Raw genomic sequence first — 22828 nt, forward strand, 5'->3', positions numbered from 1 at the left:
TAGTATTGCTATTGGAGCACTGTGGCTAGTATTGCTATAGGGGCACTGTGACTAGTATTGCTATTGGGGCACTGTGACTAGTATTACTATTGGGGCACTGTGACTAGTACTGCTATTGGGGCACTGTGACTAGCACTGCTATTGGAGCACTGTGACTAGTATTGCTATTGGGGCACTGTGACTAGTACTGCTATTGGGGCACTGTGACTAGCACTGCTATTGGGGCACTGTGACTAGTACTGCTATTGGAGCACTGTGACTAGTATTGCTATAGGGGCACTGTGACTAGTATTGCTATTGGAGCACTGTGACTAGTATTGCTATTGGAGCACTGTGGCTAGTATTGCTATAGGGGCACTGTGACTAGTATTGCTATTGGGGCACTGTGACTAGTATTACTATTGGGGCACTGTGACTAGTACTGCTATTGGGGCACTGTGACTAGCACTGCTATTGGAGCACTGTGACTAGCATTGCTATTGGGGCACTGTGACTAGTATTGCTATTGGAGCACTGTGGCTAGTATTGCTATAGGGGCACTGTGACTAGTATTGCTATTGGGGCACTGTGACTAGTATTACTATTGGGGCACTGTGACTAGTACTGCTATTGGGGCACTGTGACTAGCACTGCTATTGGAGCACTGTGACTAGTATTGCTATTGGGGCACTGTGACTAGTACTGCTATTGGGGCACTGTGACTAGCACTGCTATTGGGGCACTGTGACTAGTATTGCTATTGGAGCACTGTGACTAGTATTGCTATTGGAGCACTGTGACTAGTATTGCTATTGGTAAAAGAAGAGCTTCACACAGATGTACGTGCCAACCAATTCAATGTATTTATTGGTAGAGCTTTTTAAGTGGAGCAAACGTTTTCGGTCTGAATTGACCTTCCTCAGGCTCTGTATAGTGTAGAAAGAGATCGCAGGTAGCTATGGTCTGGGGAAAAGTAGGGCCAGTAACCTCTGCTGACACCAGTCACAAGGCCCGCTCTCTCTGTTACAAGTCTTGAAAAATGCAATGAAATATGCGCAAAGGGAATAGGCAGTCCGCCACAGGTAAGCCTGCCTATTCCCTTTGCTCATATTTCATTGCATTTTTCAAGACTTGTAACGGAGAGAGCGGGCCTTGTGACTGGTGTCAGCAGAGGTTACTGGCCCTACTTTTCCCCAGACCATAGCTACCTGCGATCTCTTTCTACACTATACAGAGCCTGAGGAAGGTCAATTCAGACCGAAAACGTTTGCTCCACTTAAAAAGCTCTACCAATAAATACATTGAATTGGTTGGCACGTACATCTGTGTGAAGCTCTTCTTTTACCTATTTGACACGGGGTGGGACCCTAGCTTCTACACTGGGACAAAGTCTGTATCCCTTGAACATAGTATTGCTATTGGAGCACTGTGACTAGTATTGCTATTGGGGCACTGTGACTAGTATTGCTATTGGAGCACTGTGACTAGCACTGCTATTGGGGCACTGTGACTAGTATTGCTATAGGGGCACTGTGGCTAGTATTGCTATAGGGGCACTGTGACTAGTATTGCTATTGGAGCACTGTGACTAGCACTGCTATTGGAGCACTGTGACTAGTATTGCTATTGGGGCACTGTGACTAGTATTGCTATTGGAGCACTGTGACTAGCACTGCTATTGGGGCACTGTGACTAGTATTGCTATAGGGGCACTGTGGCTAGTATTGCTATTGGAGCACTGTGACTAGTATTGCTATTGGAGCACTGTGACTAGCACTGCTATTGGGGCACTGTGACTAGTACTGCTATTGGGGCACTATGACTAGTACTGCTATTGGGGCACTGTGACTAGCACTGCTATTGGGGCACTGTGACTAGTATTGCTATTGGGGCTCTGTGACTAGTACTGCTATTGGAGCACTGTCACTAGCACTGCTATTGGAGCACTGTGACTAGTACTGCTATTGCGGCACTGTGACTAGTACTGCTATTGGGGCACTGTGACTAGTATTGCTATTGCGGCACTGTGACTAGCACTGCTATTGGGGCACTGTGACTAGTACTGCTATTGGGGCACTATGACTAGTACTGCTATTGGGGCACAGTGACTAGTATTGCTATTGGGGCACTGTGACTAGTATTGCTATTGGGGCACTGTGACTAGTACTGCTATTGGGGCACAGTGACTAGTATTGCTATTGGGGCACTGTGACTAGCACTGCTATTGGGGCACAGTGACTAGTATTGCTATTGGGGCACTGTGACTAGTATTGCTATTGGGGCACTGTGACTAGTATTGCTATTGGAGCACTGTGACTAGTATTGCTATTGGGGCACTGTGACTAGTATTGCTATTGGGGCACTGTGACTAGTATTGCTATTGGGGCACTGTGACTAGTATTGCTATTGGGGCACTGTGACTAGTATTGCTATTGGAGCACTGTGACTAGCACTGCTATTGGGGCACTGTGACTAGTACTGCTATTGGGGCACTGTGACTAGTACTGCTATTGGAGCACTGTGACTAGTATTGCTATTGGGGCACTGTGACTAGTACTGCTATTGGGGCACTGTGACTAGTACTGCTATTGGAGCACTGTGACTAATACTGCTATTGGAGCACTGTGACTAGTATTGCTATTGGGGCACTGTGACTAGTATTGCTATTGGAGCACTGTGACTAGTATTGCTATTGGAGCACTGTGACTAGTATTGCTATTGGGCACTGTGACTAGTACTGCTATTGGAGCACTGTCACTAGCACTGCTATTGGGGCACTGTGACTAGCACTGCTATTGGGGCACTGTGACTAGTACTGCTATTGGAGCACTGTCACTAGCACTGCTATTGGGGCACTGTGACTAGCACTGCTATTGGAGCACTGTGACTAGTATTGTTATTGGAGCACTGTGACTAGTATTGTTATTGGGGCACTATGACTAGTATTGCTATTGGGGCACTGTGACTAGTACTGCTATTGGGGCACTGTGACTAGCACTGCTATTGGGGCACTGTGACTAGCACTGCTATTGGGGCACTGTCACTAGCACTGCTATTGGGGCACTGTCACTAGCACTGCTATTGGGGCACTGTGACTAGTACTGCTATTGGGGCACTGTGACTAGTACTGCTATTGGGGCACTATGACTAGTACTGCTATTGGGGCACTATGACTAGTATTGCTATTGGGGCACTGTGACTAGTACTGCTATTGGAGCACTGTGACTAGTATTGTTATTGGGGCACTATGACTAGTATTGCTATTGGGGCACTGTGACTAATACTGCTATTGGGGCACTGTGACTAGTACTGCTATTGGGGCACTGTGACTAGCACTGCTATTGGGGCACTGTGACTAGCACTGCTATTGGGGCACTGTGACTAGCACTGCTATTGGGGCACTGTCACTAGTACTGCTATTGGGGCACTGTGACTAGTATTGTTATTGGGGCACTATGACTAGTATTGCTATTGGGGCACTGTGACTAGCACTGCTATTGGGGCACTGTGACTAGCACTGCTATTGGGGCACTGTCACTAGTACTGCTATTGGGGCACTATGACTAGTACTGCTATTGGGGCACTGTGACTAGTACTTCTGCTGGGGCACTGTGATTGGCACCACTGGTGGGGAGTTGAGGAAGTAAACAGTGTTGCTATTAGGGACAAAGTAACAGGCACTGTTGTGGGGAGCCATGACTAGTATTTGAGTATGTAAATGCAGAATGTATGTGTCCAGATGTGTAACTCGGAGCTCCTGGGCCAAATACTAGATATATAACTGTGCCCTCACTTACCATGTAGTACTTGTGTCTGATGTGGTCAGGAGGTCCGTGTACCCCCTGAGGCTCCAGGGTCTGGTGAGGATTGTAACTCTGCAGCCCTTATAGCTATTCCCCGTCACCTGTCCCATGCTATAGGTTGCACATGTTATTGACCTTGCGTCACACCTACAGTATATAGCTGGTAGTCTACACAGGCTATAGCCTAAGGGGTTGGCACTTCTAAAGAGAGGACAGAGACGGGCACTGATGTGTGCTGAAGAGAGAAGACATTGTTGGAAGATGAAGGAACCTGCAGAGAGCAGACAGAGCCGTGTACAGAGGAGGATGGAGGAGATGCATATGTTACACTCTCAGTCTTCATTATTACAGGCTGACACTTCACCAACTCTGCTCCATAATGTGCTGTTTCTTCCTGCCAGTCTGCGCGCTCCCTGCCAATTCAAGCTGGCATGTAACGTGTTTGTACAGAAAGCCACATGACAATCTTTTATTGTCCGTTTGCTAGGCGACACCGACTTGGTGTGGAATGGGGAAGTCTTGTTTGTGCTGTAAACTATACAAACAGAAAAGGTGGAGATGGAAGGCGTTGTTCTATACATATGTGCCACAAACCGCCGCCGCGCAACGTGCCAAGACGAACAATACCAGGACAATGCCCCTATTCCTGTATCTATGGTGGATGGCATACGGCTGTAATCCCTGAGTTACCCAGGACTATGGGGGCCTTATAAGACAGCTGGTGATAACACCTGTGAGCGGAGGAAGGTTACACACGTGTGCATGCACGAGACATCACCAGGATCTTGCACTACTGTGGTTACACACATGTGAATGCACGAGACGTCACCAGGATCTTGCACTACTGTGGTTACACACGTGTGCATGCATGAGACATCACTAGGATCTTGTGCTACTGTGGTTACACACATGTGCATGCACGAGACGTCACCAGGATCTTGCACTACTGTGGTTACACACGACCTGCTCTCCTGGACATGCTGCTACTTACTGTAAACTTTAGGATGTCTTATGATCAAATCAAATCATTCTACAGTGTTGCTCGATGTATATTAAGGGGTCCGCAGCTTCCTACCACACAGGGCTGGTCCTGACCAGGAGGAATGAGGCCCAGAGAAATGGCGGTGAACTGGAGCCTCAAAACTGGGGTCACCTGGTACATTAAGGAGGGTCTCAATGCTTCGGCCATATTACACCCCGCAAGTCTCAGATCTAATAGATTTGGCCACATAAAAGGGTCAAGGGCTCTGGTGCAAAATCTTGGGTTGGGCCCGATCTGCCATTACCCTTGTCCTATCTGTACTCTGTAGCAGTATTGGCACAGACCACCACGACTTCACCCATCCTTCCTTTCCCCTGTCAGTGCCCTCACATAGTAATTGTGTCCCACATTTGTGCCACGGCCTCCCCCATAGACTCCCTCCTTGACTATATGCTGCTACTTTTGCCATTAGAGAGGTAATGTTCTCCTTTCTGACAGTGGAGGGCTGAGTATAATAAATCTTCTCACTCCAGTGCACCAGAGGACATGGGGAATAAATTTACAACGTACTGCCAGCCAGCAAAGGGAATCAGAAGCGAGGTTAAAGAGGTCTAACCAGCCCTACAGATGTGCGGGAGACCTGAGACCCCCCCAGTTTCCCCTACCCTACAGCTTGATAACTGTATAGTCTAAGCCATAACCCATTCGGTGCTAGTAACAATGGGGTTTAGAGTCTGGGGTGGGATCATCCATAATGCCCACAAATAGGAACGGGCTTTGCAGAGTGAGGAACCCGGAACAGCCACAAATTAGCAACAATAGCGCTGACGGACTAGCAGCACAGTCAGGGGAGCGGACAGGACTGGTCAATGGATGAGATGGAAGTGTAAACAATAAGGGCGAGGTATAAGAATATCCACAGCCAATGCTGCAGTCAGTATGAGGGTCACTTAGGAGTCAAAATTAGAATAATAGCATAATAGGAGAAAGTAAGAACCTGTATCAGCAGGCAGGCCATGGCAAGAGAAAGCCTTGAAATAGGCCACCAGGTTTGATGTCCTCTTCATGTATGCCCACCATGCAAGCAGAGCAGGAGAACCACAGCCTAATCCAGCTGGGCCGGAACGTGGAGCATGAGGGGACCACAGGTGCTTGTAGAGGTGCAGGACGAGGCGAGTAACGCGCATACGACGCCATGCTATCGGGGCACCATGGTTTTCTATACATGTACATTACAGCACAGAAGGTTTTGTCCCCCAGCTCCGGGCCATAAAGAGAGGAAGAAGAGGAGTCTGAGTCATCCAGCCTTCCTATATTACATAATTGGGGTCATATGGTGGAAACATACGAGGACAATTACAGCTCTGGCTTTGTAATATCTATTTTTATAAAGCTAAAAAGCAACAAGTGAGAACAGAAAATATCTGGAAATGAGGGCAGGAAATGATCCGCAGATGGAGCATGTGTCAACTCTCCTTTTAACACTTGCTGTCACTTGGTGCGGTTCATTCCTATACGTTGTGATATCTCCTCCTGTGATGTTCGACATGAAAACCATTATTAGTTGCAGTACCACTCCTGACCACATGGAGTGCTGTTGGCAGGAAGTATTGAAGGGAAAGCATTGCCTTGTAATGTGCTCATTAAATCCAAATGTCAAATGTATCACTTTTATTTCTAATCTGTTTCTATTTTATTATTGTAGATTTTTTTATTCTATTTTTTGCACAGGATTATGGGGGCGGCCATCTTGTCTGAGCTTCTCTGCTCTGGTAACAGCATTTAATGATCTGCTTTACAGCAGTTTCCTGGTCAACGGCAACAATAGTCAGGAGATGATTCATTGAGGTCTATGGGAAAGTTTTTTCAGACATGCTCAGTGCAGGGAGAGGGAGGAGCTAAGCTATGACATCATCTATTGTCAGTAGTGATGTAATGAGGGGTCAGTGGTGTTATCTATAGAGGTGTTATTTTCTAATACTATATGGGATGTAAATACGGTGACTGCTGCATAGAAAACCCCTACAGAATTAGCAAATGTTAGTCTAGGCTTAGTGGTCAGAGTGAAATTTTCAGGATAGAGGACATGAATAGAGATTAAAAAAAAACAAAAAAAAAAAAAAACACATAACACAAGACGGTTGTAATGCAATGCTCTAGAGCGCCACTTAATGGTAAAAAAAATAGTAATCACCAGGACCAGCAATCCTATCAGCCTCCTAGATACATATGGAGCCCGAGAGGTGTATGAAAAAAGTGTCTATGCTGCATTTCCATTGTAACAGCACTCCATGTGGTTAGGAGTGGTACTGCAAACTATATTAGACATTACAGACAAACCTTGCTTTTATATACACACACACACACACACACACACACATACATATGTGTCTCTACAATTCTTGATGGCATTTATGGGCAGACACCTAAATGAAATAGAAACCAGACAGAACTTCTGCATAACAAGGAATTTTCACCATTTATAGAGGAGATAAAAAGGAAGTTCTGGTTCTGCGGTGGAGACTTCCCCATCAGCAAGCTGATAAATACTAACCAACACCACAAAGCACCATCACTGAGGAGCAGACACAGGATTCTGCATCACCGGCCGCAGCTCCTTGGGTTAAGCCGCCCCGTCCGGGTCACACAGCCATATCTTTATTGTATACTTTATACTGTATATTGTATACTGTATGAGCGGTCACACTATATACTGTATACTGTACAAGCGGTCACACTATATACTGTATACTGTAAGAGCGGTCACACTATGGAGCCATATACTGTAAGAGCGGTCACACTATATACTGTAAGAGCGGTCACACTATATACTGTATACTGTAAGAGAAGTCACACTATATACTGTATACTGTACGAGCGGTCACACTATATACTGTATACTGTAAGAGCGGTCACACTGTATACTGTACGAGCGGTCACACTATGGAGCCATATACTGTAAGAGCGGTCACACTATATACTGTACTAGCTGGTACCCGCGACTTGGTCTGCGGTGATTGTAGCAGTGGGTATATACAGGGGCGGGTAAGGTTTTCGTACTGTGTATAAGGTATGGGATATGAAATGTAACTTTGTATCTTGTTTTCGCTGTAATTCAGAGAATACGTGAGACTTTTGTGTTGAAGCTAATTTGTATTTGAGCTGCTATATATACGGTGTTGTGAGAAACTTTACATAGTGACTTTGGGACAGAAGTATTTGAAGTTAACCCTTTCCCGCCGATGGCATTTTTTGATTTTCGTTTTTGACTCCCCTCCTTCTAAACCCCATAACTTTTTTATTTCTCCGCTTCCAGAGCCATATGAGGTCTTAATTTTTCCTGGGACAAATTTTTCTTCATGATGCCGCCATTAATTATTCTATATAATGTACTGGGAAGCAGGGAAAAAATTCAGAATGGGGTGGATTTGACGAAAAAATGCATTTCTGCGACTTTCTTACGGGCTTTGGTTTTACGGCGTTCACTGTGCAACCAAAATGACATGTCCCCTGTATTCTGTGCTTCATTACGATTCTGGGGATACCAAATTTATATGGTTTTATTTACATTTTGACCCCTTAAAAAAAATCCAAAACTGTGTTAAAAAATTATTTTTTGAAAAGTCGCCATATTCCAACAGCCGTAACTTTTTTATACGTGCGTGTACGGGGATGCATAGGGCGTCTTTTTTTGCGGGAACGGGTGTACTTTGTAGTTCTACCATTTTTGGGAAATGTTATTGCTTTGATCACTTTTTATTCAAATTTTTAGCAGAATCAAAACAGTGAAAAAATGGCAGTTTGGCACTTTTGACCATTTTTCCCGCTACGGCGTTTACTGAACAGGAAAAATATTTGTATAACTTTGTAGAGCGGGCGATTTAGGACGCGCGGATACCTAACATGTATGTATTTCACAGTTTTTAACTACTTTTATATGTGTTCTAGGGAAGGGGGGTGATTTGAATTTTTAATCCTTTTTATTTATTTTTTTATATTTTTTTTTACTTTTTTTAAACTTTTTTTTTTGCATTTATTAGACCGCCTAGGGGTATTGACATGGGTGGGCGGTGTCGCGGATTGTCAGAGCAGTGGGGGTCGGCAAACATGGCTGCTCCGGAGCGTTAAAGAGAGCCTCCTGGAGTATCGTTAAGGTGAGGGGCAAAGTGGTAAAGTATATGTATATGAGATTGTGTGGGGTTAGGGGCGAGGCTGCAGAGGGCAATATGAATTTTGTGGCTTGCTATGGTCCAAAGTGTGTGAGATTGCAGAGATGGTGGTGTGATTTTGGGTTTTGTGGGGGTTCTGGCACAAACGTATGTGCGCTATTGTGACGAAAAGTAGCCTATTGTTTAATCAAGTGTAATAACTATGTTTGTGGAACATTTCAGCCAAATCGGTGGAGCGGTTTTTGCGTGATTGACCGCCAAACATCCGAACATCCAAAGGGTCCTGGGAAAAACGTATGTGCGCTATTGTGATGAAAAGTAGCCTATTGCGCAATCGAGTGTAGGGACTATGTTTGTGGAAAATTTCAGCCAAATCGGTGGAGCGGTTTTTGCGTGATTGACCGCCAAACATCCGAACATCCAAAGGGTCCTGGGAAAAACGTATGTGCGCTATTGTGACGAAAAGTAGCCTATTGAGCAATACTGTATACTGTAAGAGGGGTCACACTATATACTGTATACTATACAAGCAGTGACACTATATACTGTATACTATACAAGCGGTCACACTATATACTGTCTACTATACAAGCGGTCACACTATATACTGTATACTATACAAGCGGTCACACTATATACTGTATACTATACAAGCGGTGACACTATATACTGTATACTGTACGAGCGGTCACACTATATACTGTAAGAGGGGTCACACTATATACTGTATACTGTACGAGCGGTCACACTATATACTGTAAGAGGGGTCACACTATATACTGTATACTGTACGAGCGGTCACACTATATACTGTAAGAGGGGTCACACTATATACTGTATACTGTACGAGCGGTGACACTATGTTGCAGGATGACTTGTGAGTGTATTACGGCCCTGGGCACCATTATTAGCAGTTCCCCCTACACAGCTCAGATCCCTCCGCCAGTCTCTTCCTTCTTTCCTCGTCATCACAGTCTCGCCTCCAGGCCTTCCCTCCTGTATAACAGGTAGGACAACATTTCCATCACCTTCGATACTCCAGAAGGACTAATAATATAAATCTCCTTCCCTTATCACAACCCCGGGAGATTATACCGGTGTCTGTAGATCTCATTTGATCATGGAGACGTCCTTTTCATCTACAGCACCCATCCGGCCATCCCAGGATCCCAACTCCAGGCCCCACATCCTTAATTTTCTAGTGGCCAAGGACTTGTTCTATGAACAGCGGCCAAGTCATTGCAGGGAGTAAGGGAAGTGTGTGCGGTAGTCCCATCACATCGTGTGTGCATGAAGCCATCAATTATGATGAACGCTGATCTTTATCTTCAGAGTTGCTGCAGGGGACAAGGTTCTGCTGGTTGGAACAAGATTACATGTGTAAATCTGGAGCATTACACACAAAATACTCCATCTAATGAGGTTTACTGATTTTACATGGCTGTGCATTTGTCAGACGGGAAGAAGGTGGGCGATGGAAAGAACAAGGAGCCTCAGAAGTATCACCTCAGGTTCCGGACCAAAGTACGGTTAGCTGCAACTGGACGACAGTGCAGTGCACGGATATCCAGTCTTGCACGCACTCCACTCCGTATTACACCCAAATGAATGGGCCTAGACGGGAGGAGGGAGTGTCTTCAGGCGGACGTTGCGAGGCGAATCCACCTGAAAAATGAGCAAGTCTCTTTTTTTTCCAGGAGCCGGAACAAACAGCTCCCGGAAATCAATGGGAGCCATCTTTATGGTCAGGATTTTGCAGCCTCTCCGCTGTTGTGACACCACGTCGGTGTCTGAGACCTTTATTACAACCTTTTATTTTCTGCATTTTCCGTATATCGCGGCCCTGACATCGACACCTCTGCACATGTTGTGAATGTATACACATCCAATAACTTCCACATACTGCTCGCTGTGCAAGAAAAACATGTTTTTGAGAGCTTATAGAGTAAATGAACTGTAAATGGTTGTGGCGTTTATTTTGTTCCCCGGCAGTGCTAGTACGGGGGGACCATCTGTGAACAACAAGAACAGTCAGTGTAATGAGAGGAACGGGGGATAGAACTGACGGAAGAGAAAAAAAAAAAAAAACACCCAGCACATTCAATATTTACTGAACTGTCTGAATGCTTTTCCATGCCGCGTTATTCAGATTTATTCCCATCTAAACTTGATATTGAATCGGTAAAACTTTCCGTATGTAAAAAAGCACAAATGTCACCTCTCCTGCCAAGGCGCAGCTGTGCACACTGGGACCATTGAGGATCCGGAGATTCCACCATCTAAGCTCTTGGCTCCCGCGCTGGGGGACGCTTGTTCGTGCACCTTGTGCTGATGGGAATGAATTCTAGGACTGACGAGACCTGCAGGAGTCTCTATGATCTCTATGATATTCTATATGGGATCCATTGCTGCAGGTGCCACCGACCCTGCCAGCAATGTCTATGATGTTGTGCTTGAATTTTACTGAATTCTGCTACAGAGTCTCATAAAAGAGGAGGCTTCATCTGGAGAAGCCGGTGTCTCAGTGCAAAGGTTCCTTCCAGAGACTGGTCAAACTGTCTTAAAGGAAAATAGATTTTTCATTGTGGATTGGCCCCACAAGTAGCATCATAAGGTGACCATCACACGACATCTGTGGCATCCAATGTCTTCCAAGAACAATAGTTGGCATGGGGCTCCCAAATAGAGATGAGTTCTACCAGTCTGTCCTGAATTTCCAAAAGATCACATGGGACGGGCCAAGGTCATGGCACATCTTACACTGTCCTCTACCCGTCTCCAGAGTAATGGTCACCCAACATGCCACCCAGGAGGGCAGAAGAAAACAAGAGACTTCCAAACACGGTGAAGGAGTCCAGGAGAGGTGAGTATAAGGTGTTTCTTCACATACCCCGGGCCCCTACTCAGACTATAACTATTGCACGCTCAAGGTTCACCCAACCCATTTCAATTCCCTAATCCTCTTACTGGGTATATGACAAGACGCTATCTATTTGACTATAAATTTTTGTATATTTTGGTTCTACTATAAGTCCTGGGGATAATGGATAATGTGCAGGGTGCCCTGCTGGTGCAGTAGTTAGTGCTGTGTGCAGGGCACCCTGCTGGTGCAGTAGTTAGTGCTGTGTGCAGAGCGCCCTGCTGGTGCAGTAGTTAGTGCTGTGTGCAGGGCGCCCTGCTGGTGCAGTAGTTAGTGCTGTGTGCAGGGCGCCCTGCTGGTACAGTAGTTAGTGCTGTGTGCAGGGCGCCCTGCTGGTGCAGTAGTTAGTGCTGTGTGTAGAGTGCCCTGCTGGTGCAGTAGTTAGTGCTGTGTGCAGGGCACCCTGCTGGTGCAGTAGATAGTGCTGTGTGCAGGACGCCCTGCTGGTGCAGTAGTTAGTGCTGTGTGTAGAGTGCCCTGCTGGTGCAGTAGTTAGTGCTGTGTGCAGGGCGCCCTGCTGGTGCAGTAGTTAGTGCTGTGTGCAAGGCGCCCTGCTGGTGCAGTAGTTAGTGCTGTGTGTAGAGTGCCCTGCTGGTGCAGTAGTTAGTGCTGTGTGCAGGGCACCCTGCTGGTGCAGTAGATAGTGCTGTGTGCAGGACGCCCTGCTGGTGCAGTAGTTAGTGCTGTGTGCAGGGCGCCCTGCTGGTGCAGTAGTTAGTGCTGTGTGCAGGGTGCCCTGCTGGTGCAGTAGATAGTGCTGTGTGCAGGGTGCCCTGCTGGTGCAGTAGTTAGTGCTGTGTGCAGGGCACCCTGCTGGTGCAGTAGATAGTGCTGTGTGCAGGACGCCCTGCTGGTGCAGTAGTTAGTGCTGTGTGCAGGGCGCCCTGCTGGTGCAGTAGTTAGTGCTGTGTGCAGGGTGCCCTGCTGGTGCAGTAGATAGTGCTGTGTGCAGGGCGCCCTGCTGGTGCAGTAGTTAGTGCTGTGTGCAGGGCGCCCTGCTGGTGCAGTAGTTAGTGCTGTGTGCAGGGCGCCCTGCTGGTGCAATAGTTCTCTTCTACAGTTGTCCAGGCTGGCATGGCAGGCAAGGACTTGCAGCTCAGGAACAGCAGGACTGGCAGCAACTGGCTACCTTCCTTCCTCGGATGGCGGCTTGGTGTTTGCTTTGTAAGACGGACATCTAATAATTGTTTACGTACGGTTCAAAGTTCTGTCATTAGTCATGGAGGACGCTTCAACTCTACGATGAGATTAAATATTTGGATGGAACTACACGCCACGCTGTGCAAATGTTTGTACTACTGAAGGCTCTCTTAAAAAGTTTTGAAGACTTGTTGTGGCAGAATCAAACTGTAAAAAATATGTAATAGGATATAAAGGAAGGGGGCGCTATACCATCCACTACGGGGCTTTTATATGTTTCATCTACAGATTTTTACTGGGAGCCCCCTCGACCCTTCCCCTTCAACAACACTCCCTTACCCAAGGGGAAAGCCTTTAAAGGAATGGTGATCCTGGGAATATCAGAAAATAGCAACCGATTCCTGACTCTGGGGTCAATCTGGTTTTGTTTTTTAGTTAGTTTTTGGGTGACACATTTAAAGGGATCCTATCATTGGATACCTTTTTTTTCTCCCTAACACGTAGGAATAGATATCAGAAAGGATATTCTTCTCCTATCTTTAGATGACTTCTCCGTGCCGCTGTTCGATAGAAATCCCGGTTTTCTTTGATGTGCAAATGAGTTCTCTCGCAGCACTGGAGGCGGTCCTCAGCACTCAAACAGCACTGGGGGCGTCCCCAATGCTGCAAGAGAAGTCTCCAGCGCCGCCTCTATCTTCTTCTGGAACGCTCTCTCCCTGTGTCTTCTTCTGTCCTGGGTTTCAATCTTCTAGGCCTCGGGCCTTGGGCAGAGCTGACTGCGCATGCCCGCGGCCACAAGAAAATGGTCGCTTACACCAGCTTACTGTGTAAGCGGCCATTTTCTTGTGGCCTGTGCATGCGCAGTTGGCTCTGCCCAAGGCCTGAGGCCTAGAAGTTTGAACCCAGCTCCAGAAGAAGATGCACAGAAAGGTTGTTCCTGAAGAAGATGGAGGTGGCGCTGGAGAGTTCTCTTGCAGCATTGGAGATGCCCCCAGTGCTGTTTGAGCGCTGGGGCCCGCCCCCAGTGCTGCAAGAGAACTCATTTGCATACTAATGAAAAACGGGATTTCTACCAAATGGCAGCGAGGAGAAGACATCTAAAGGTAGGAGAAGAATAACCTTTCTTAAGGCTATTCCTACGTATTAGTCAAAAAAAAAATGATATCCAATGATAGGATCCCTTTAAGAACAATGCCCAAAGACTTTCCTGTATGAACAGAATAAAAGCAACTGTAAATACAGCTTAGACTCTGTTCACATTTAAGTTGTGCCTTCCATTTACAACGCTCCATTGGCTTTTATGTTGGCCATTGGGTTACAATGCGATGCTCAGTGCATGCCGTACTATTTTTCCCAATAAATACGATGCCATAAGAGATGGCGTCTACAGAAGACACAGAACAGAACATGGCCTATTATTACACTCCTAGAGTCGGAATTACCTAATAATTGGACTTGAGTCACAATGTGTCCTGGGGGTGTGGGATTAAAGAAGTGATTTGTGCGCTGTGTTGTAATGCGCCGTATGTTATAGTGTTACGAAGGTGTCATATCTTTGTGTCTGTATAATACCGCTGTGATATACGCTAATTCGGTCTCTCTCTGAACCTCTGGCTAAACACGCGTGACGGTTTCGTCTGCTTTTCATCCGTCTCTGTAGCAAATTAATACATGACCCCCATAGGGTTTCACCTTCAGTTGAACTTCTTTGTTGTTACAATGTACAGAATGTGTGAATTTTTGCTTTTTTTTGATCATTGAGTGATGGAGCTAATAATTTAATATATTGCTGCCCTAGAGACGGACATTCGCCGAAGATGTGAGGGAAATATGAAAGTGCCGACATAATTAGATCCTCATTTACCAAAATCTCAGAAAATACAAACATCATTTGTGAGAAGCCTTAAAGAAGGCGGCTAATGATAATGTGACGCTCGGAAGGTGCTTGTCCTGCTTTTACATAGTCGGGAAGAAAAAAAAAACCTACAGATCTGTAATCCACTTGTCTGCAGTTCAATTAAGATGAGTTAAAGCCCCCGGGAGCGGCGGAGAGCGAGGAGACCATTAGCGCGACTTCCGTAGATATGGACGGTGTAGAGGTTGTGCTATCATTGTATATGGACTGGAGATCGCTGGTGTAAGCTATAGGATTGTTCATGTATCTGTTACATCTATGACAATGACAATCACCCCAATGACCGTATCGTCTACCAAATTATAGTACGACCTGATATAAAGTTCGTTATACAGGGTACCTGTGAGGGGCATCTCCCAACCTATTAGGGACATGGCCATTCCCAAAGAGGGTGTCACTTCCTAAGTCCTCACTATTCCCCGGACGTGGCCCAATGATGACCGCTATGTTCTAGTTTTAGAATTCTTGCATGTCTTAGTGGGATGTTTAAGGTTTGGTGAGGAATCCGGTGATGAAACATCGAGGCAAAAGAGGTTTCCTCAGTGATCTGCACCTCTGTCCACGTTCGGCTCTCCTCTCCGGTGAGTGGTCTACAGGTTCAGATACTTTGTTTAAACGGTCTTACACTGTACACAGGGAAAAGAGACTGCACACACTCAGAGGTCGACTGCAATTTCTCATGGTACAATTTATGATATGTTAACAAAACCTAGGACAGACTGCAATTCACAACACAACTACTTAGTGGCTTCCTATCTTGTGACAGAGCACTGGAAAATATATGTCTATTGCACAGGTGGGAGAGACTGTGCACAAGGACTGCAAAGGAGGAAGAGACTGAGCACAAGGACTGCAAAGGAGGAAGAGACTTTGCACAAGGACTGCACAGGTGGGGAGACTGTGCACAAGGACTGCAAAGGAGGAAGAGACTGTGCACAAGGACTGCAAAGGAGGAAGAGAATGTGCACAAGGACTGCAAAGGAGGAAGAGACTGTACACAAGGACTGCAAAGGAGGAAGAGACTGTGCACAAGGACTGCAAAGGAGGAAGAAACTGTGCACAAGGACTATAGAGAAGGAAGAGACTGTGTACAAGGACTGCAAAGGAGGAAGAGACTGTGCACAAGGACTGCAAAGGAGGAAGAGACTGTGCACAAGGACTGCAGAGGAGGAAGAGACTGTGCACAAGGACTGCAAAGGAAGAAGAGACTGTGAACAAGGACTGCAAAGGAGGAAGAGACTGTGCACAAGGACTGCAAAGGAGGAAGAGACTGTGCACAAGGACTGTAAAGGAGGAAGAGACTGTGCACAAGGACTGTAAAGGAGGAAGAGACTGTGCACAAGGACTGTAAAGGAGGAAGAGACTGCACAAGAATTGCAGAAGAGGAAGACAAGGACAGAAGAGGAGGAAGATATTGCACACAGTGACTGCAGAGGAGGAAGAGACTACAAATAAGGACTGCTGAGGAGGAAGAGACTGTGCACAAGGAGAGAGGAGAAAGAGAATGCACAAGAACTGCAGAGGAGGAAGAGACTGTACACAAGGACAGAAGAGGAGGAAGAGACTACAAAAGAACTGCAGAGAAGGAAAAGACTACACAAGAATTGTAGAGCAGGGGCCACACGGTGGCTCAGTGGTTAGCACTGCAGCCTTGCAGCACTGGTGTCCTGATGTTCAAATCCGGCCAAGGGCATAAAAAACCATCTGCAAGCAGTTTGTATGTTCTCCCCGTGTTTGCATGGATTTCCATCCCATATTCCAAAAAGACATACTGATAGGGAAAAAAGTACATTGTGAGCTCCATGTGGGGCTCACAATCTACATTTAAAAAAAAAAAAAAAAAAAGAATTGTAGAGGAAGAAGAGATTGTATACAAGAACTGCAGAGGAGGAAGAGACTGCGCACAGTGCCACCACAATGCCACTGAAATCAATGTAGAACACAATGTACAGATGTGCTACAGATCAGCAGCAATGGAAACCGGTTTGCCAGTAGCCGGTGCATTGAAGAGTTCTATGAAATGGTGAGGATCCCTTCATATGGTTCTCAGGGACAATGTCCAGAGAATAAATGCAGTATGGATATGTGGCTGATACACTAGTGATTATCTGTGACGTGGAGCGGACAGCGGACTACATCACAAAGCAGATGCCATTGTAATGAAATTCACCCATATGTTGTAGGAAACATTGGTGTAGAAATGGACTCGCTGTCTGGATATTATTTTTGCAGCATGTCGGTACTTTCTGCTCACTCTCACCACAGATTTCAACCATTTCAAGTCAGAAGATTGATACCCAGGCAGGGAAATTTGCCACAAAATCTGCACCTTGATTTGCGCAAAATTTGCAGCAAAATCCCCGACACCTTTCTTTGCTTAGGCATTAGTAGGACTCATTGTGCGTATTCAGAATGGATATGGACGGCGCGGGGCTCAGCTCTCGGATATGTGGGCACAGTGAAGGATTTCTAAATTGTTTCTAGTATATGAGATTTGACAAACGCACATAACTACAAACACAATGTGCGTGCTCCATTCAGCACAATATTAAGTGCCTTCTGAAAGCTGTGAAGGTCAAGAATCTAATGAGGAGGAATCTCCCCCCAAAAAATCTCATCCAAAAAATTCAATGACAGCAGAGTGGGCTCCGGTAAAATTTTAACATCGCCAAACACTACCCGACCACCGAACAATAAAACATGTGGAAGGGAGGAGAGTGTCTATTCACAGTCGCCATGCATACAGGCTGCAGATTTGGGAAGCCGGTGACTCACTCCATTGTACGCCTAAATAACCATACTGTACATCGCCTGCTATTGTCCTGCCTTATCCTTGGCGAGCGAAACAAAAGGTGATGGGATGAGAGGACATTTTTTTGTGCTATGCGTCGGAGTAATGGAAGTTTAGCAGCCCACGTGCCCGTCACTGGCTCCACCGCCAGTCCCCCCCACCCTAAATCTCCATTATCAGATTCTGAATTGCAGAAGTGTGAAACGAAACAACCTAGACCTGAGCGCCATATGCCTGGGGCGGCGGGCAGTTCTGGCGCTCAACTTTTATTGCAATGGAGAGTCTCCATAGACAGTAGGTAGTTCTGTATGAATGGGGTCAGGTACAAGGAAAATGAAGTGCAATGCAAAGGTCAAACTGTGCAGAGACCAAGAGGAGGAAGGCAGAGAGGTTGGGAGTAGTAGTCGGGTCCATGTGGTTGTAGTTACCTCCTCTAGACCTCCAGTATTCCATAGGCTCTGGTGCAATAAGCGATGAGGGGGCATGAAGTGTGAACGATAGTAATAGGATTCCCTGTAATAAGCCTTCCGGAGCCTGATGGTGGTCGGGGTGCCCTTGATGGCAGTGCAGGATTGTGGACTCAGGAGTGATGCAAAAACTTGTAAGTAAGACACAAGCAGCCTACTATGAATGATGAGAGCGGATGTGATGTCAGGGTCTACGTCATTATTCGGGACTAAGGTGAATTTACTATAGAAGTCATCAACAACCAATGAACACTTAGAATCCCATATGGGGTTGATCAAGACTAAAAAACATGGCGGATCTCTTCTTCTCAGGGACTGTTGGCCATACAGACATGCTGCAGTTCATTACCATGTGACCAATGAACATGAGGTGAGAAGAAGAAAGCCGCCATGTTTCTTCACAATATCTTTAATCTAAAAGCATGAGATGATAATGGATGGGAATAGCAGATAGGAAGTCACCGAGAAAACCTAAATATGAGGAAGGGGGATTTACAAAGGAGGCAAATGGGAAACTGCAAAGACATATGTATATTACATACAGTACATACAGTATATAAAATGTAAGACTTTGGGCTCCTCCTCTAACGTACCAGACACATCACAATCTGCAGTGTATAGACGTCTATAATAATAATGAGGAGTTGGTGCGGACTCTTATGTTAGTCAATAGAGTTTAGCTGAGAGTAGCTGTAATATGGAGGTATCACTACAGGGGCCACAGAGGGGGCAACTGCAACTGTGACGAGGTCCCTTCGCCAGACTAGGGCTGGTTAGACTTCTTTGATCTCCTCTGATGTTTGGCAAGCTGTGTCTCATCAATGGATTCCTCCTGCCCTCTGGTGCACTGGAGTGAGAAGATTTATGATACACAACCTTCCACTGTTAGAAAGGAGAAAAATATCCCTCTAATGGCAAAAGGAACAGCTGGTCAGCAGAATCTAGCCAAGGAGGGATTCTATGTGTTACAAAAGGGGGCACAATTACCATGTGGGGTGCACAGATGGGATGGGGATGATGAGAATTTCTTGTGCACAGACATGTTTAGAGGAAGCATTCATGGAAAGAAAAATGTATATGCTTATACAGTATACAGAGGGAATGTCACTAATGGGGGGCTCAGGCTGAGCCTTGCACCAGGGTTCATGAGGACACATACATATATATATATATATATATATATATATATATATATATATATATATACAGCACTGAACTAAGGGGTGCAGGGTCAGTGTAACTGCATCATTGCTGAATTGGGTGCTACTAAATTGCATGACTTTGGCACCAGAAGCTTGTACCACTAATCCCACATTTTGTCCCTAAAAGGTATTGCAATCCAGTGCAAAGTCTTATATATGCAACAGCCTGGCGATGTTATTTGGCCATGCTATATGAGCACTAGTGTATGGGTGCTATATGGTTAACAGAACAGCCAACAAAACGTAACGCAGAGGATAGAAACAAGTGGAAGCATTGGCAGTATGTACCGGCATGCAGGACCAGCTATAGGATTTACATGGGTGTTGGAGGAAAGAAGGATTGGGCATGCCGACTTTCAACACACCCAGTCCTTTGATGCCAGGGGAAATAAGCTGATCCGAATGAATGTATCCGGGGACGTTCTCAGCCGGCTGCGGTCTGCAGTATAATGGCTGAACATGCGTCCCTGACACTGCGAGGGGTAAGGCCCACGGGACTGTAGCGATGCAGACCTCTCTCCAGAGAGAATAATGGCGCAAGTCACGTTGGCAATGAAGTGCGGAGAACGTATAGCGCATACGGCGCCACGCTTTATGTATAAACAAATAAAAAGCCGCACAAACAGCAAACACAAAAGAAGCGGCGCTCTCGACGGAGTCAAATAGTTTAGAAAAATTGCAGGAATTTCTGTTTGCTCATGTAACAACACAAGGTCATTTTTCCTTCACCTACGTCCAATTACTAAATTCTTTGTTTCATGCACACTAATAACGATGTTGAGAGGAACAAAGGTAAGGTCGCGGGTACTTACCAGGCTGCCGAGCCGCTTTATCTCTCTGTTTTGTTAAGGTGCTGTGATTTCACTATCCAAATGTAACTCCAGGCAGTCTGAAAAGAAACAGGTTAAAATATCTCTCCGTTATAATTGGTATTTCAGATTTAATTAAAAATTAAACTTTCATAATGTTTCACCATCCAGAGCAATGCACTATCAGTCAAGCGTGACTTTTTTTGGTGACAAAAAAATAAGCTCTTTGTAGAATATATTTTATAATGAAAGAGGTGGGAGGCGGCGGGGAAGATACAAAAGGACGCAAAGAAAGACTGCAAAGGAAAAAAATAGAACGAAACAAAGAAAAAAGACAAAGATAATATTTTATTTCTTTTATTTTTTTTTTGCCCTGAATAACAATCTACATATTTTATGAGGGTAGACATGGCAGGTAAGGCTGAAACATAGGAGAGGAGTGCATGTGTATGTCGTATGGATTGTGTGCACGCAATGGAGGGTGACGCCGGACTCCTAGCATTCCCTGACTCAATCAGATCAATATTCTAATCAATAGGACAAGGCGGTATTATAGTAGTTATATTCTTGTACATAGGAGGTAGTATTATAGTAGTTATATTCTTGTACATAGGAGCAGTATTATAGTAGTTATATTCTTGTACATAGGAGGTAGTATTATAGTAGTTATATTCTTGTACATAGGAGGTAGTATTATAGTAGTTATATTCTTGTACATAGGAGTAGTACTATAGTAGTTATATTCTTGTACATAGGAGCAGTATTATAGTAGTTATATTCCTGTACATAGGAGCAGTATTATAGTAGTTATATTCTTGTACATAGGAGTAGTATTATAGTAGTTATATTCTTGTACATAGGAGTAGTATTATAGTAGTTATATTCTTGTACATAGGAGCAGTATTATAGTAGTTATATTCTTGTACATAGGCGTAGTATTATAGTAGTTATATTCTTGTACATAGGAGTAGTATTATAGTAGTTATATTCTTGTACATAGGAGCAGTATTATAGTAGTTATATTCTTGTACATAGGAGTAGTATTATAGTAGTTATATTCTTGTACATAGGAGCAGTATTATAGTAGTTATATTCTTGTACATAGGAGCAGTATTATAGTAGTTATATTCTTGTACATAGGAGGTAGTATTATAGTAGTTATATTCTTGTACATAGGAGTAGTATTATAGTAGTTAGATTCGTGTACATAGGAGCAGTATTAAAGTAGTTATATTCTTGTACATAGCAGTAGTATTATAGTAGTTATATTCTTGTACATAGGAGCAGTATTATAGTAGTTATATTCTTGTACATAGGAGCAGTATTATAGTAGTTATATTCTTGTACATAGCAGTAGTATTATAGTAGTTATATTCTTGTACATAGGAGCAGTATTATAGTAGTTATATTCTTGTATATAGGAGGTAGTATTATAGTAGTTATATTCTTGTACATAGGAGCAGTATTATAGTAGTTATATTCTTGTACATAGGAGCAGTATTATAGTAGTTATATTCTTGTACATAGGAGCAGTATTATAGTAGTTATATTCTTGTACATATGAGGTAGTATTATAGTAGTTATATTCTTGTACATAGGAGTTAGTATTATAGTAGTTATATTCTTGTACATAGGAGGTAGTATTATAGTAGTTATATTATTGTACATAGGAGCAGTATTATAGTAGTTATATTCTTGTACATAGGAGTAGTATTATAGTAGTTATATTCTTGTACATAGGAGCAGTATTATAGTAGTTATATTCTTGTACATAGGAGCAGTATTATAGTAGTTATATTCTTGTACATAGGAGCAGTATTATAGTAGTTATATTCTTGTACATAGGAGCAGTATTATAGTAGTTATATTCTTGTACATAGGAGCAGTATTATAGTAGTTATATTCTTGTACATAGGAGAAGTATTATAGTAGTTATATTCTTGTACATAGGAGCAGTATTATAGTAGTTATATTCTTGTACATAGGAGCAGTATTATAGTAGTTATATTCTTGTATATAGGAGGTAGTATTATAGTAGTTATATTATTGTACATAGGAGGTAGTATTATAGTAGTTATATTCTTGTATATAGGAGCAGTATTATAGTAGTTATATTCTTGTACATAGGAGGTAGTATTATAGTAGTTATATTATTGTACATAGGAGTAGTATTATAGTAGTTATATTCTTGTACATAGGAGGTAGTATTATAGTAGTTATATTCTTGTACATAGGAGTAGTATTATAGTAGTTATATTCTTGTACATAGGAGGCAGTATTATAGTAGTTATATTCTTGTACATAGGAGGTAGTATTATAGTAGTTATATTCTTGTATATAGGAGGTAGTATTATAGTAGTTATATTCTTGTACATAGGAGGTAGTATTATAGTAGTTATATTATTGTACATAGGAGTAGTATTATAGTAGTTATATTCTTGTACATAGGAGTAGTATTATAGTAGTTATATTCTTGTACATAGGAGCAGTATTATAGTAGTTATATTCTTGTACATAGCAGTAGTATTATAGTAGTTATATTCTTGTACATAGGAGCAGTATTATAGTAGTTATATTCTTGTATATAGGAGGTAGTATTATAGTAGTTATATTCTTGTACATAGGAGCAGTATTATAGTAGTTATATTCTT

The 22828-nt window shown here is 44.0% G+C and overlaps 1 protein-coding gene across 7 annotated transcripts in view; it reads right to left on the reverse strand.

The window, feature by feature from the left end:
- ZBTB20 (zinc finger and BTB domain containing 20) overlaps positions 1-22828 on the reverse strand; it is a 654299-nt gene that overhangs the window by 318786 nt on the left and 312685 nt on the right. For 6 of the 7 annotated variants that reach the window (XM_075263309.1, XM_075263308.1, XM_075263310.1 and 3 more), the window contains one exon: positions 20181-20257. The exons of the other annotated variant lie outside the window; for it this stretch is intronic. The gene's annotated coding sequence lies outside the window, so the exon portion shown is untranslated. The remainder of the gene's footprint in view (positions 1-20180; positions 20258-22828) is intronic. 7 annotated transcript variants of the gene reach the window in all.

This window comes from Leptodactylus fuscus, chromosome 2 (assembly GCF_031893055.1).
Source record: "Leptodactylus fuscus isolate aLepFus1 chromosome 2, aLepFus1.hap2, whole genome shotgun sequence".
Classification (NCBI taxonomy): domain Eukaryota; kingdom Metazoa; phylum Chordata; class Amphibia; order Anura; family Leptodactylidae; genus Leptodactylus; species Leptodactylus fuscus.